Source organism: Cervus canadensis, chromosome 5, assembly GCF_019320065.1.
Source record: "Cervus canadensis isolate Bull #8, Minnesota chromosome 5, ASM1932006v1, whole genome shotgun sequence".
Taxonomy (NCBI): Eukaryota; Metazoa; Chordata; class Mammalia; order Artiodactyla; family Cervidae; genus Cervus; species Cervus canadensis.
In genome coordinates, this window is record NC_057390.1 from 92,427,637 (window position 1) to 92,441,519 (window position 13,883).

The following is a 13,883-nucleotide window of genomic DNA, read 5'->3' on the forward strand; positions in this document are numbered from 1 at the left end:
ACATCATTGATCCCAAGAACTGTATTCCAAGAGCTGCTCCGAGAACTTTTGCTGGTATTTTGTTTTTTTCTTTCATTTTATATCTGGAAGAAAAAAAAAATCCACCTGTGTTCCAGCAAGTTTTAAATCGAGGAGATGAGCTTCCAGAAACATCAGAAGGAGAAGTTCGCCTGGCACAGTCGGCTATTTTCCATATTCGTCAAGAGAAACCAGAGACCACAGAAACAGTCTGCCCGGCACCGCCATATCCTCCACTAACGACAAACTCAAGACCGCCCCATTTCCCAGTAAATAATTCCCCTTGAGAGGGAGCCCTCCCAGCCTCCTCCTGAAATAAATACCGGAAGAAAAATATCGCAAGAAAACACATTTTCTGTTCTTTGCAACAGTAAAAGAGTAATTATGGCTTCTGGCGTCTCCAAATTGTGAGAGCGGTGCCTACAGCCCAGGGTCCTGCTGCCAGAGAAGAGCCTAGAAGATTCTCCCCAGAAGCGAACAGCAGCCCCAACTGGGGAAGGGGGGCCCTGGGTAGAGTTTCCAGATTTTAACAAATAAAATACGGGATACAGGATTTAATTGGAATTTCGGGTAAATAAGGAATAGTTTTTTTTTCAGTATAAGTATGTCCCAAGTATTGCACTGGACATACTTATACTAGAAAATTATCCCTTGTTATCTGAAATTCCAGTGGTGTCCAACTCTGTGGCCCCATAGACTGTAGCCCTCCTGGCTCCTCTGTCCATGAAATTCTCCAGGTAAAAATACTGGAGTGGGTTGCCATTCCCTCCTCCAGGGGATCTTCCCAATCTAGGGACTGAACCCAAGTCTCCTACAACGCAGGCGGATTCTTTACCGACTGAGCCACCAAAGAAGCCCAGTACTTAATTGGAATTTCAGGTAAACAAGGAATAGCTTTTTTTCAGTATAAGGGTGTTCCAAATATTGCACTGGACAAAGTTACTCTAGAAAATTATCCCTTGTTGTCTGAAATTCCAGTCAGATGGAGAGTCCTATATTTGATCCCACAATCCCAGCCCAGCGTTCTAGAAGGGGTCGAGGAAGCTGAGCAGGGACATCCTAGTTTTCTGCCCAGCAGCAGACCAAAGCCATCAAGAAAACAGTGCTTCAGGTTGGGCTAGAACAACGCTTGGCCACCATCGTGTGGCCGTGACCCCAGAGACCTGTCCATCCTCTCGCTGCACCCAGGGTTCCATATCATGGGTTGGGGGCTGGGGTGAGGTTTGCAGGAAGGAAGGAGGCTGACCGCCTCAGCTCAGCCCTGAGCCCAGCTTTCCAGGGTCTCTCCTGTCCCCAGCGTCAGTGGCCCTGGTCCGAGGGAGGAAGCGCCAGGCTGGGTCACCCTATGAGCAGACAGAGCCTGTGCTTAGGGCACCAGCTGAACACCAGACACCTAGAGGTTTCAGCTGAATTGTTTTAACACACCAAAGTGTTCATTGTGGGGAGAACTGGGACATCGTAGGCCTTCCTAACTCTTACTGAACAGTTTTGTACTTTGACAGTTTATTTTCATGAGCTACAGTTTGGGATGTGGGGGGCGCATCATGATGTTTGGGGAGGGGGTGCTTTGGCCACTAAAGGTTTCGCCTTCTGGGACCGGCTGTCCCCAGCCTGAGTGGGCTGAGACATGAGATGCCCCAGAACCCTGACTGTTCAGCGAGCTTGGAGGGGTGGCTTCAGGGGCCCCCATTTAAAGCTTGAGAGCCTAGACGCTGGGCCTGCTGGAACAGTGGCACGTCAGACCCACAGGCAGGGCTGGGAGAGGGTGGTGGGTTCGTTCAAACCTGTCCTGCAGAGGAGAATCCTTGGGGCTAACTTCCCGAGTTCTCTCTGGTCCCCACAAGCTGTCTGGAGCTGCTGTCCCGTTTCTTACAGCTCCTCAGAGCCTGACCACTCCCCTCAGCCAGTTCTTCCTCCTATCCCCCCTAATTCTCTCCTGCTGTAGAAGCCCTATCTGGTTCGGCTGGGCCTCCAGGGAGACAGAGAACAGCTGGTCAGCATCTGGTGCTCGCCATTAGCCGGGGCCCCTGCCCCCTGGGCCTTCCGCTCCCCGGGCGGAATAATCCCGCTTCCTCTAACCTTTCGGCTGGGTCCCGTGCTCCGAGCCTTTCATCATGTCCATCGTGGCCTCTGAAGCCGCTCCAGGCTCCCTGGCCCTCCTATAGCTTCTGCTGGGCCGGGCCAGGCGAACCGGCAGGGGTCGGGGCAGGGGGTGAACGAGCTGATCTCCTCCCGGCAGAGAGCGGCGGGGGCAGGGGCAGCCACGTCCAGAGAAAGGGGGCGGAGGTCAGGGCCCCACCAGGTCCCCCCACTGCCGGGTGAGTCTTGGCTTGTCTGGAAACTGGGGTGCCTGGGGGAGCCTGCGCTTCCCTTTAAGGTTTGGTGGGACGGTGCCTGCAGGTGATCTTGGTAGGGTCCTCTGCTACTAGTCCCAAACGCTCTGGCTCCATTGGGCGACTTTAGGTCAGTAAGCTCATTGCTGAAACCTGAGCTTCCTTACACACAAAGGGGTAGTTAAGGTCCCAGAGACAAACTCACCCCCGACTCACCTCCGCAGGCTTGGCCCTGACCCATAGTGAGAGCTCAGAACCTGCAGGGGTCGGGGCAGCACCCACGGGTGCTGTGCCCAGTGATGGGATCATCATCAATACCTTCCCAGACTAGAAAAGTGCACATCCCCAAGGCTCAGCTGGCCCAGGCCCAGCTCTGCATCCCCGGATCCCAGGACCGTGGGATGCTGCCTGGCCCCCGGCTGAAAAGGAGGGACCTGCGAGCACAGCTGAATTCAATGTTCCTCCTCAGGGCTTCCAGAAAGAGTGGGGCTATCTCCTCTTTCCAGAAGCTTCTGTGACCCCCAACATGGGGTCTCAGCTGAATCTCGCAGCCCCTCTCCCTGGCGTGGGTGGCTTCCCTGAGCCGGGGCCAGAGTGCCCCAAGCCGTATGGACAGACCTGGGGGCATGTCCATACCACATCACCATGGAAGCGACCCAGAAATGCCAGCGGTTAAGTGTCCAGAAGCAACGTCTCTGACTTGAAGACAAGTGCGTCACCCCGGCCTTTGGTCCTCCGAGGCACCTTATCCCAAAAGGGGCTGCAGATCTGTCAGACCCCCCCATCTGCTTGTCCCCTCCCCAGCCCTCTGTGACCCAGCCCCGCCCCCGCCCCCAGGAGTGTGGAATCCTCTGTGACTCTCCAGCTCACATCGAGGTTAAGAAAGAGCCACTGGCCGCATCGCCAGCTGCCTTAGCCAAAGGGCCTCATATCTGCCCATTAGCCAGCACACACCTCGCGATTAATTTGGTGATCACGACTTGGAAAGAACCCCGGAGACCAGAGACATATTTATTAAATGCAAACTTCTAATTATTTCTTGGAACGCTGATGAAAACTACTCCTTAAGTAATCTTTTTTTTTTTTTTGGCTGGTGACTGAGCTGCCATGTAGTTTTCTAGCAATTATTTTTAACATCCCGAAAATTGCCCTGAAGATATGCAAAACACATTTCCTACGAATCGCACTTGAGAGGCGAGCAGCACTTTTCTCTCCATTTCAGTTATTAAGAAAACGGGAAGTCAAATTTATTGATAATCACACTTCCACGGCAGATCCTAGTGGGGGCAAGTGCCCCCACAGCGAACAAGGAGAGAACACCAAGAAATCAACCAAAGAACGCGTCTTTGTGTCTGCCGTGACTGCCAAGGGACACGGGTTTCCGGAGCGGAATCCTCCCCAGGGTCAAGGGGCACCAGGCTCTGGGAGTGGCTCAGATGGAGTCCAGGGCCATGAGAACTTACCTGCCGGCGTCCGAGGGGCAGGGCGGTCTCGGGAGCTGGCGATGCCAGGGCTGGCCCAGGAGGTACGGTTGTATGGAGGCTCTCTGTGGACAGGTGCACGGGCCCATCTCTCTCCCAGGCTACCTGCGGTTTAGTGAAGGTTTATTAGAAGTCCACGCAATCTCATGAAGCACCTGCAGGCCATAAAACCTCACATGTGTGAGGCCTTGAGGAAATTAACGGCTCCTCCCTGGGGGTGCATATTTTGTGAAGATGTTTATTACAGATGAAGTGCTCCTGGGGTGGAACATTAACAAGTTGTAGAGTGATAAAAGGATTTTTATCCTTTTTCAGTGACAGAAGTAGGAAGAAGGCTTTAACGGAATCTATAAAAGACCCACTTCCTAATGAATTTTCTTAACTCTTTATTAATAGGGTCGGCTGAGTGGAGTCAGGGTCTTTGGACTGTTGGACCACTGGATGAGGGGGGTGGGGCCGAATGGGGACCGTGGGGCCTGGATACTGGACCGAGGATGCCCAAGAAGGATGCAGGTTGGAATTCCAGGCACGGAAGGCCAGCCGAGCCCAGGCGCATGGGGAAAGCTTTCTGCCCCAGGAAACTCATTTGGAGGCCCCTCCAGGTGATGGGGTGAATAGGGCCAAAAAGCAGGTTCCAAGCACCTCTTTTTAACCCCCTGTTCCCCACTCCGGCCTGCAGACCATTACCGAGATGAAAGCCCAGAGAATGCCTTTGGACCACGACTGCGGGATCTAATTGAATTATATGAACGCAGTTAAACGCCTGCTTCAGAGAGGCAGGGCTTGCTTTCAAGACTGGATGCTTCAGGAGTTAATGGGCTATTTGAACAATATAGGCCGAGAGCCGAACACAGGTGGGCTGTGTTAATAACTTTATTTAGACCTGCTTTTTTTTTTCCCCTTTGAGGCGCACAAGCCTTCCATTAATGCATTCATTAGAGTTTATGGCCGGGCTCTGGTTTTCTCCTAATGACACTGTCCAGACCCAGCTCCCCGGCTAATTGAGGCCAGCTGCCCGGCTGCCCAGCCCCGGCCTCAGGACCCAGTGTCACCAGGATTAGCCACTGGGGCTGGAGCTGGACTCGGCCTGAGCCAGGCTGGGGATGACAGCCATTCAGGAAGGGAAACCTGCTACTCTCCCCAGCCCGCAACCACTGTAGCTGCAGGGGAGGAGGGGTCAAGGGAACCTGTGTGTCTGGACACCCTCCAGCCCCACCCAGGCACAGCGAAGGAGCCCAGATGGGTGGGCTCCCATCCCCACATCGCCTCATCATGGCCTGTGCTGCCTCCACTCCCATCCACTCCTGGGCCTCCTCCCCACTGCAGTCACACTTGACGATCCCTGAGACCAACCTGATGCCGTCGGGCCCTCTGAGCAACCTGCTACAGCTCCCCACCGCCCTCTGAGGAAAGTTTAGAAGATGTGTCTGCATTCACAACCTTCTTGTTGCCTTCGGTCTCATCTCTCATCCCTCCTCCACTGTGTGGACCATCAGCCAGGAATGCCTCCCTCTATCCCCCATGGACCACCCTCCATCCTGAGTCCTCAATCCTGCTGGAGTCAATTTAAATGCAACCTCCTCCAGGAAGCCTTCCTTTTCTGCTTGGATCAGAATCCCATGAATATATATAGGTTTTGTCATTGCCCACCTCCCCCCACTATAGCATGAACATCCTGAGAGGATATATGTTCATTATTTTTACTAAAGTAACTATAACACACTAGTGGGTCCCACTTGTCAAGCGTTTGCTTTATGCCAGGTGCTTTACAAGCTTTAACTCATGAAATCTCCATAGCACCCTGGGAGATACATTTTATTGGCCCATTTTACAGATGAGGAAACTGAGGATCGAGGGCAGGAAGTTACTTGCTCAAGAATACTCAGTTCTCCCATTCACCAGCTGGGTGACCTCACTTCACCTCCCCAGTGACAGCAGCTATGTCATGAGATTATAGGAGCCGTGTACTGAAATTGGTTCAGACAAGTTCCCAAGAACTGCTTGTTAAATTTTCAAGAATTAACTTTGTGGGCTGGTCATTAAAAACAGCCTTTGTTAAAAATTAAATTAGGTAAACTTACAATTAAATATGTGATATTGAAATAAATACTCCAAATCTGTCAATTCCTATAAAATTACATTTTATTATCATCAATGCCCTGGAGGTTGTCTGGGTCTGTTGTATCTGTGGTGGAAATCCCACATAGGGATGTGTTATTGCCTATCTCTTCCAGTTCCACATCCCATGACATCATGTGTGTCACTTGAAATCAACCACGGTTGGAGTATTTACACCAGGGACATTGGCAAACTCGACAAATCAGGTTTGTATGCCTTTTCCCTGGAGAACTGTGGCAAGACCTGTATCAGCACACCACTGGGTTATAGAGAAGAGTCAATAAAGAAATCACTCTGAGCACAGTGCCTGCTACCTACTAAGTGCTCAATTAAAGTTTGTTTAGATGAAGATTGGGCATCGCAGGTGTCTCAGCAGTAAAGAGTCCTCCTGCAATGCAGGAGACGCAGGTTCAATCCCTGGGTTGGGCAGATCCCCTGGAAAGGAAATGGCAACCCACTCCTGTATTTTTGCCTGGGGAGTCCCACGGACAGAGGAGCCTGGCTACAGTCTGTGGGGTCACATGAGTGGGGCAGAACTTAGCAAATAAGCCACAACCTCAGTGAAGAGCATGAGTGGCGATGACAACAAGGATGTCATGCTCCCTGGGCTCCAAGCCCAAAACTATCCAGGGCAGGATGCTCTGCTGAGTTTTAGACCCCCTGGCCCCAACTTCCCAGATACCCCCACTAAGATGCCCCAGAGCCCCTTGGACTTGACACCCTCAGAACAGACTCTCCCCTCTGGGACTCCCCAGCTCAATCAATGAATGGCTTTTTACCCCTCAATGGCCAGACCAGCAGCCTGACCATCAGTCTTGGCTCCTCCCTGACTCCCTCCCCTACAACCAACCCTTCACCACTACCCCTTAGCTGCACTGGGGTGACTTGTCCACACTGGCTGCCAGTCTCACTCCTTCCAGGATGTGCCCCTCCCAACCAGCAACCTGACTATCCATAAGCATCAATCCAACCACTCATGACCCTTGCCTGGCTGACTGACTGACTCCAGGAAAAGATCCAAGCTCCTTGCCATCATCCAAGGCATCCCCTGCCCCCAGCCTGCTGCTGTAGTCTACTGGTTCTAAGTCTCATCTCCTGCCACCCTCCTCAAGTTTGCTCTGTTCCCAGCAATGCCAAACTGTTTGAAGTTATTGAACACATGCTTCTAGATGGTGTTCTAGTACTGGGACCACAAGAGTGAACAAGACAAAGTTCTCATTCTCTTGAAACTCCCATTCTAACTGGCAAAAAAAAAAAAAGGTTAAAAATCATATGTATATATCATATCACATATTATGATACATACATAAATATATATGTATACATATACATGTGTATATGCATGTGTATAAAATCAGGTGACTTTATAAGCTCGGAGGAAAATAAAGCCAGGTAAGGACAGAGAGTAACTGAGAGTTTGATACAGGGGTCAAGGACAGCCTCACCAGTTGGTGACATTTGCGCAAAGACTGGGGGAGAATGAAGGTGGGGGTCTCCAGGCAGAGGGAGCCAGCAGTGCAGAGGCCTGAGCTGGCACTGTTTGGGCTCTCCAAGAAACAGCTGTGGTTGGAACAGAGTGATCAGGTAAATTCAGAGAATCACTGAGGTCAGATCACATCAGGTCTTGCTTGTGTCAAGGACTTTAGGATTTATCCAAAAGTCAAAGTCAAAGTCACTCAGTCATGTCCCACTCTTTGCGACCCCATGGACTATACATAGTCCATGGAATTCTCCAGGCCAGAATACTGGAATGGGTAGCCTTTCCCTTCTCCAGGGGATCTTCCCAACCTAGGGATTGAACCCAGGTTCCCAACATTACAGGCAGATTCTTTACCAGCTGAGCCCCGAGGGAAGCCCTGGGATTTATCTGGAGTAAGCTAAAAAACCATCAGTGGATTTTCAGCCAAGGAGGGACATGACATGCTAGGAGGCAGGTACTACAGTCGTCCTGAGAAGAGATGACAGAGTTGTACTGGTTCTTCCCTTTGGGTCTTGGTTCCCTGTGTCCCCTTAGCATGGATAGCCTCTTCTCCTCATCATGGAAGACAAATTCCAGGGCCACTTTCTCTAGGAAGCCTCTTTGATCTCTCTTCCTGGGTTGGGTCAGGTGACCCTTGCTGGGGGTCCCACAATGCCACTCACGACCTCCTGACTGCAATTACATCACTGTGTATAAGATGTATTTACTCACCTGTTTCCCCAATAGCCAAACAGCACCTTGAGTACAGGGGCTGAGATTCTTGCCCCCAGGATCTGCATATGACCAGGCACAAAGGAGATGCTCAGCAAACATGAGTTGACATGAACTAAAAGATACAGTAATATTAACACAGTGAATGCCATTCAACAGGAACTCAAGGAATACCTGTCAAAGGGAAGTTTCTACAGGGTGCCAGAGATTCTGCACTGAAGAAAACAACCTACCCTCTTGAATCTCCTACTCTAGTGCCTGAGGAATTTTGAGAAGTTAGGTGTGGCCAGAGGGATTGATCCCTGGGTCGGGAAGATCCCTTGGAGAAGGAAATGGCAACCCACTCCAGTATTCTTGCCTGGAAAATCCCATGGACAGAGAAGCCTGTAGTCCAGAAGGCTGCAGTCCACAGGGTGTCAAGTAGCTACTGAGCGTAGCACAGCTAGAATAGAAGAGAGGGAGGGAGCCTGGTGACAGATGGTGCAGAGGTCAATCATACCGCAGCCTGAATGTTCAAGCTGAAGGATTTTTGCTTAACTTGTAGTCAGTGACAAGCTGTTGAAAGCATATGGCATAGTTAAATTTCAGCTTTAGGAAGATGACACTAAAATGGCACCAGGCCCAGACGGTGTTATGCACTCTCACAAAGAATGGATAATTCACCTGCAATTAATACTTTCCTGAGATTAGGAAAAGGTGAAAAGGCTTGTTTATAATAGGAAAGTATGGAAAGTTTCACTTATAATTCTATGAGGCAATCAAAAATTTAATGCCATCACCCAACAAAGACAGTTCTGTAAGCCCTACAGACCAATCTATCAAAGAGAATCTAGTAGAATATAAAAGCATAATACACTGTGATTAAATAGTAACTATTCCAGGAATGCAAGTCCAAGAATACATAGTTAACACCAAGAAAAACTATGTAAATAACCCAGTACATTCAGTGCCCATTTAAATATTTTGCAGACTTTGTACTTAGGTGTCAAGCACGAGCAGCAGACAGATGAACCAGCCCAGGTTGTTGACAGGGTGCCTGTGATGATGGCTAGGCTGCAACTTTATCCAGGAGTTCTCCTCCTCTTGTCTCAGTGACATGCTTACATGCTGTTTTCTTCGTGGCCACGTCCAGATGTTTAAAGTGGTGCTCAGCATCACTAAGCCACATCTGAGGTTATTGGTGATTCCCAGACCACACACTATAACCCATCCATTCCAAATCATCATGACATATCAGTGAGCTAAAAGGAAGTATAGATACTGGAAAAGAAAGTATCACCATTCTTCAAATGAAGATGCTGTTTGCCTATAAAACCCAAGACAATGAAATAAAAAATTATTAGCGCTAAAAAGAGAGTTTGGTAAAATAGCTAGTTTGTTGTTGCTGTTTACTCACCTAAGTTGTGTCTAACTCTTATGCGACCCCATGGATTTAGGCCACCAAGCTCCTCGGTCCATGGGATTTCCCAGGCAAGAATACTGGAGTGGGTTACCATTTCCTTCTCCAGATCTTCCTGACCCAGGGACTGAACCTGAGTCTCCTGCACAGGTTCTTTACCGCTGAGACACCAGGGAAACAAATAGTTAGATGATTAGAAAAAAATAACTTTTCTATACTTCAGTAGCAAGTAGTTAAAATATATAATGAGGAAAATCCCATTTATAAAAACCATTAAAAAGTACCAAATGCCTAGAACTAAGCACAACCAAAAATGTATTAGGACCTACACAAACAAAACTTAAGAACTTCCTTGAGAGACATAGAGGAACTTTTAACTAGCAGGGCAACAAGACATTTTATTGTATAGAAAGATGGAGTGCTGTAAAAATCTATAAAATACCTACCTTTTTCGAAGTAATCTGCATATGTAACACAAACAAAAAGTCAATGGGATTTTATTTTTCAAATTAAATGATTCTAAAGTTCATCTGGATATGCAAGCATATTAGAATCACCAAGAAAGTTTTGAAAAGAATGATTAATGAGGAGGGTTTGCTTGTAAGATTACAAAACATATTATAAAACTACAGTAATTAAATCAGGGAGATACCAGCAGAGGGAGAGACAAGCATGCCAGTGAGATAGATTCAAAGACAATAAGAATTAATTACAGCAAAAGACAATTCAAATCAATAAGGAAATAATGGAACTTTTAATAAATGATCAGAGACATTAGAAGAAACACTGAGAAAAAAATAAAGTTACATCCCTACCTTAAGTGAAAATAAATTTCAGATAGATTAATGATTTAAGTTTTTAGAAGGGAATTTATTTTTTTGATTACCAGAAGAAACTCTTGGTGAATATGTTTATAACCTTGAGGATAGGGAATATCTTTCTAATTTGAATTCCAAAGATAAAAAACAAAATTTACTCTTACTAAGTAAATTATAAAATAATTTGGTATAGCAAAGTATTCCAAATGAGCAAAATATAAAAGACACCTGTAAATTGGAGGGAGGAGGCTATTTGCTAGATATATGACAGAAAGAAGTGAGCATATTTACATATACATATGAGCTTCCTAGGAGGCTCAATGGTAAAAAGAATCTACCTGTCAAACAGGAGGCCCAGAAGACTTGGATTCCATCTCTGGGTCAGGAAGTTCCCCTAGAGGAGAAAATGGCAACCCATTCCAGTATTCTTGCCTGGGAAATCCCACGGACAGAGAAGTCTGGTGGGCTACAGTCCACAGGGTGACAAAGAGTCAGATATCACTGAGCAACTGAACACGCATGCATGCACATTTACCTATAAGAATCTCTCACAAATCTAGAAATACGTTAGAGACAATTCACAAAAGAATAAATGAAAGTGGTCCGTATATGTAAGAAAAGGTGCCCAACCTCACCAATACCCAGAAAAAGGCAAATTAATACAGCATCAAGATAGAACGTTTGGCTTATCAGATTGGTCAAGATTCAAATGAATGATAATGCGGGGTACTGGTGAGGCTGCAGGAAAAATCGATTGGTCAGCCTTCTAACAGAGGCAGCCTACACTGACAGCCTCTAAAATATACACAGGGGCTTCCCTGGACTTCCCAGGTGAAGCTAGTAGTAAAGAACACACCTGCCAATGCAGGAGACCTAAGAGATGCAGCTTTGATTCCTGGGTCGGGAAGATTCCCTGGAGGAGGGCATGGCAACCCACTCCAGTGCTCTTGCCTGGAGAATTCCATGGACAGAGGAGCCTGGTAGACCATGGTCCGTAGCATCACAAAGAGTTGGACACGACTGAAACGGCTTAGCATACAGACTTAGCATACAGCGCGCATACAGAGGCTTCTCTGGTGACTGGGTGGTAAAGAATGCACCTGTCAATGCAGGAAACATGGGCTCAATGCCTGGTCCAGAAACTAAGAGCCCACATGCCAAGGGCAACTAAGCAACTATGTCCACCTGCCTCAACTACCGAAGCCCGTGCACCCGAGAGCCCGTGCTCCAAAACGAGAGAAGCCACCTCAAGCAGAAGCCCGCGAACGGCAATGAAGCATAGCCCTCACTCATCACAACTAGAGAAAGCCCGAACACGAATAGCCCATGTGCTCCAATGAAGACCCAGTGCGGCCAAAAATACGTTAATATATATATATATATATATATATATATATATATATATATGTACATTATGTTTTATTTAATGTTTCTGCTTCTAGGACTCAGTCAGGAAGATAGACACGTTCCATACACAAGCATATTCAAGGAGGCACTGTTAGTAAATATGTGACAAAGTAGATACAGTGAAAAGTCTACAAGATGGATAAATTTTTGCACAACCATCTCTAGTAGCCTTAAAAAGAAGGAGGGAAACCTTGGTGTGCTGATGTGGAACCATCTCCAAGACTGTGGATAAATAAGTAAGCAAATGCCAAACTATTTATAGCATGTTTATTGTTATGGGGGAAAAAACACATATTTACATGTACATGCATAAAAATTCTAAAAACATGCCCTCCCAAAACTGTTAACAGTGGATGGTAGGGGGGAATATAGCTATTTGTACTTTTAATATTTTTATCTTGTGATTTTTTTATTCAAAAAAGTAAAACAAGAAAGTCATGGTAAATATGTGTGTGTGCTCTCACATGGGAGGGCTGTCAAAAATTAGCAGGTTACTAAATAGTATAAATAACAAGATACCATCTTTTGAAAGAAAGAAAGAAATACGTGTGTATGCATGTGTGTTTGTGCATGCGTTTTGTTTCTGGCTTAGTTATTGTTTCATCTCATTATTGTGTGTGTTTTATTCTGGACACAAAATTGGGGCTTAACAACATTTGTTGGATAGTCTAAATGTACATTGCTAGAAGATACATGTTGATATCTTACATGGTGCTGGTCCCTCAGTAATAAGGTTATGAATGATTTTTTATTTTCTTCTATTTGTCATTTTTCTTTAAAGTTTCTTTAATAAATAGATTTGGGTTTATTACTGTCATTACCTTTTTGATTAAAAAAATAAAAGCTAATCATTACCCTACAAAATGGGCTGGTCAGTGGTTGAGGTCTGGTGACCTTGTGGAAGACAGATGAGAAGGGCCGGACATCCTGGCCCAGTCTGCCCAGGGCACACACCTACTGAAGCCCCCCACCCCCCAGCATTCCCTTCCCCAGCATCCTGGTTTCCATCCCAAATAAGCATCAGTTGCACCCGGAAGCTTATTAAAAACAGTTATCGCTCAGTCTCAGCTTAGACCAGCCTGAGCTGGTGAGTGAGCCCACTCACCAAGGTGGCCGAGGGCACTCCAGTCTGGAGCCCCTAGAGCCCCATTGGTGCCAGGGCATGGAGCAGCCCACAGATCAGGGCTCGACCACAATGCCCTGGCTTCAAGGCTGCTCATGATCTGGCCTCAGTTTATAGCCCCAAAGTCATATGGCACTTGAAAACAGTGAAGTGAAAGTAAAGTCGCTCAGTCATGTCTGACTCTTTGCAACCCCATGGACTGTAGCCTACCAGGCTTCTCCTTCCATGGGATTTTCCAGGCAAAAGTACCAGAGTGGGTTGCCATTTCCTTCTCCAGAGGATCTTCCCGACCCAGGGATCGAACGTAGGTCTCCCACACTGCAGGCAGAGGCTTTACCCTCTGAGTCACCAGGGAAGCCCCATATGGCAACTGCTTCCCTTAAATCGCATTCCCCTCCACGCCCCACTAAAGCTCTCACTCTTCCTAGAACAGACCTGACCCCTTTTCCCCTTTGCCCTACTGCACATACAGCTCCCTTATCTGAAATGCCCCCTCTTTGCCTTCTGGCTCCTTCCTACCCATGGAAGCCAATTCTGGACACCCATTCAGAGACACCCCGCATTAACAAGTGGGGTCTGGATGCTCTTTGCTCACTCCTGCCCTGGAGAAGGCCTTGCCCAGCGAGGCCCAGGGGACGCAAGGGCAGGGAGGGGCTGGTATGGAACAGCTCTGGGCTCTGAGCCATGGGGATGAGAAAGGAATGATATTCGGAGCCTGGTGGGGAGTAGAGAGACAAACAGATGGGGGGGCCCTCCGGGGCTGGGTCAGGCCCGCTTGGAACCCCTGTGAGCTTCAGCTCCCTGTCCCTGTCCCTGAGGCGGGTCTTGCTGCCAGTCCTCTGGGCTTTGCCCACGGCACGGAGCATCACTGGGGACACCCAGCCAGGCCCTCCAGCTCCCCCTCAGGCATCCCCTCCCTGGCCTTTCTCACCACCCACTCTATCCCAACAAGCTCCCCTTCCCGAGGCAGTGGGGGCCTTCTCGGGGGAAGTCCC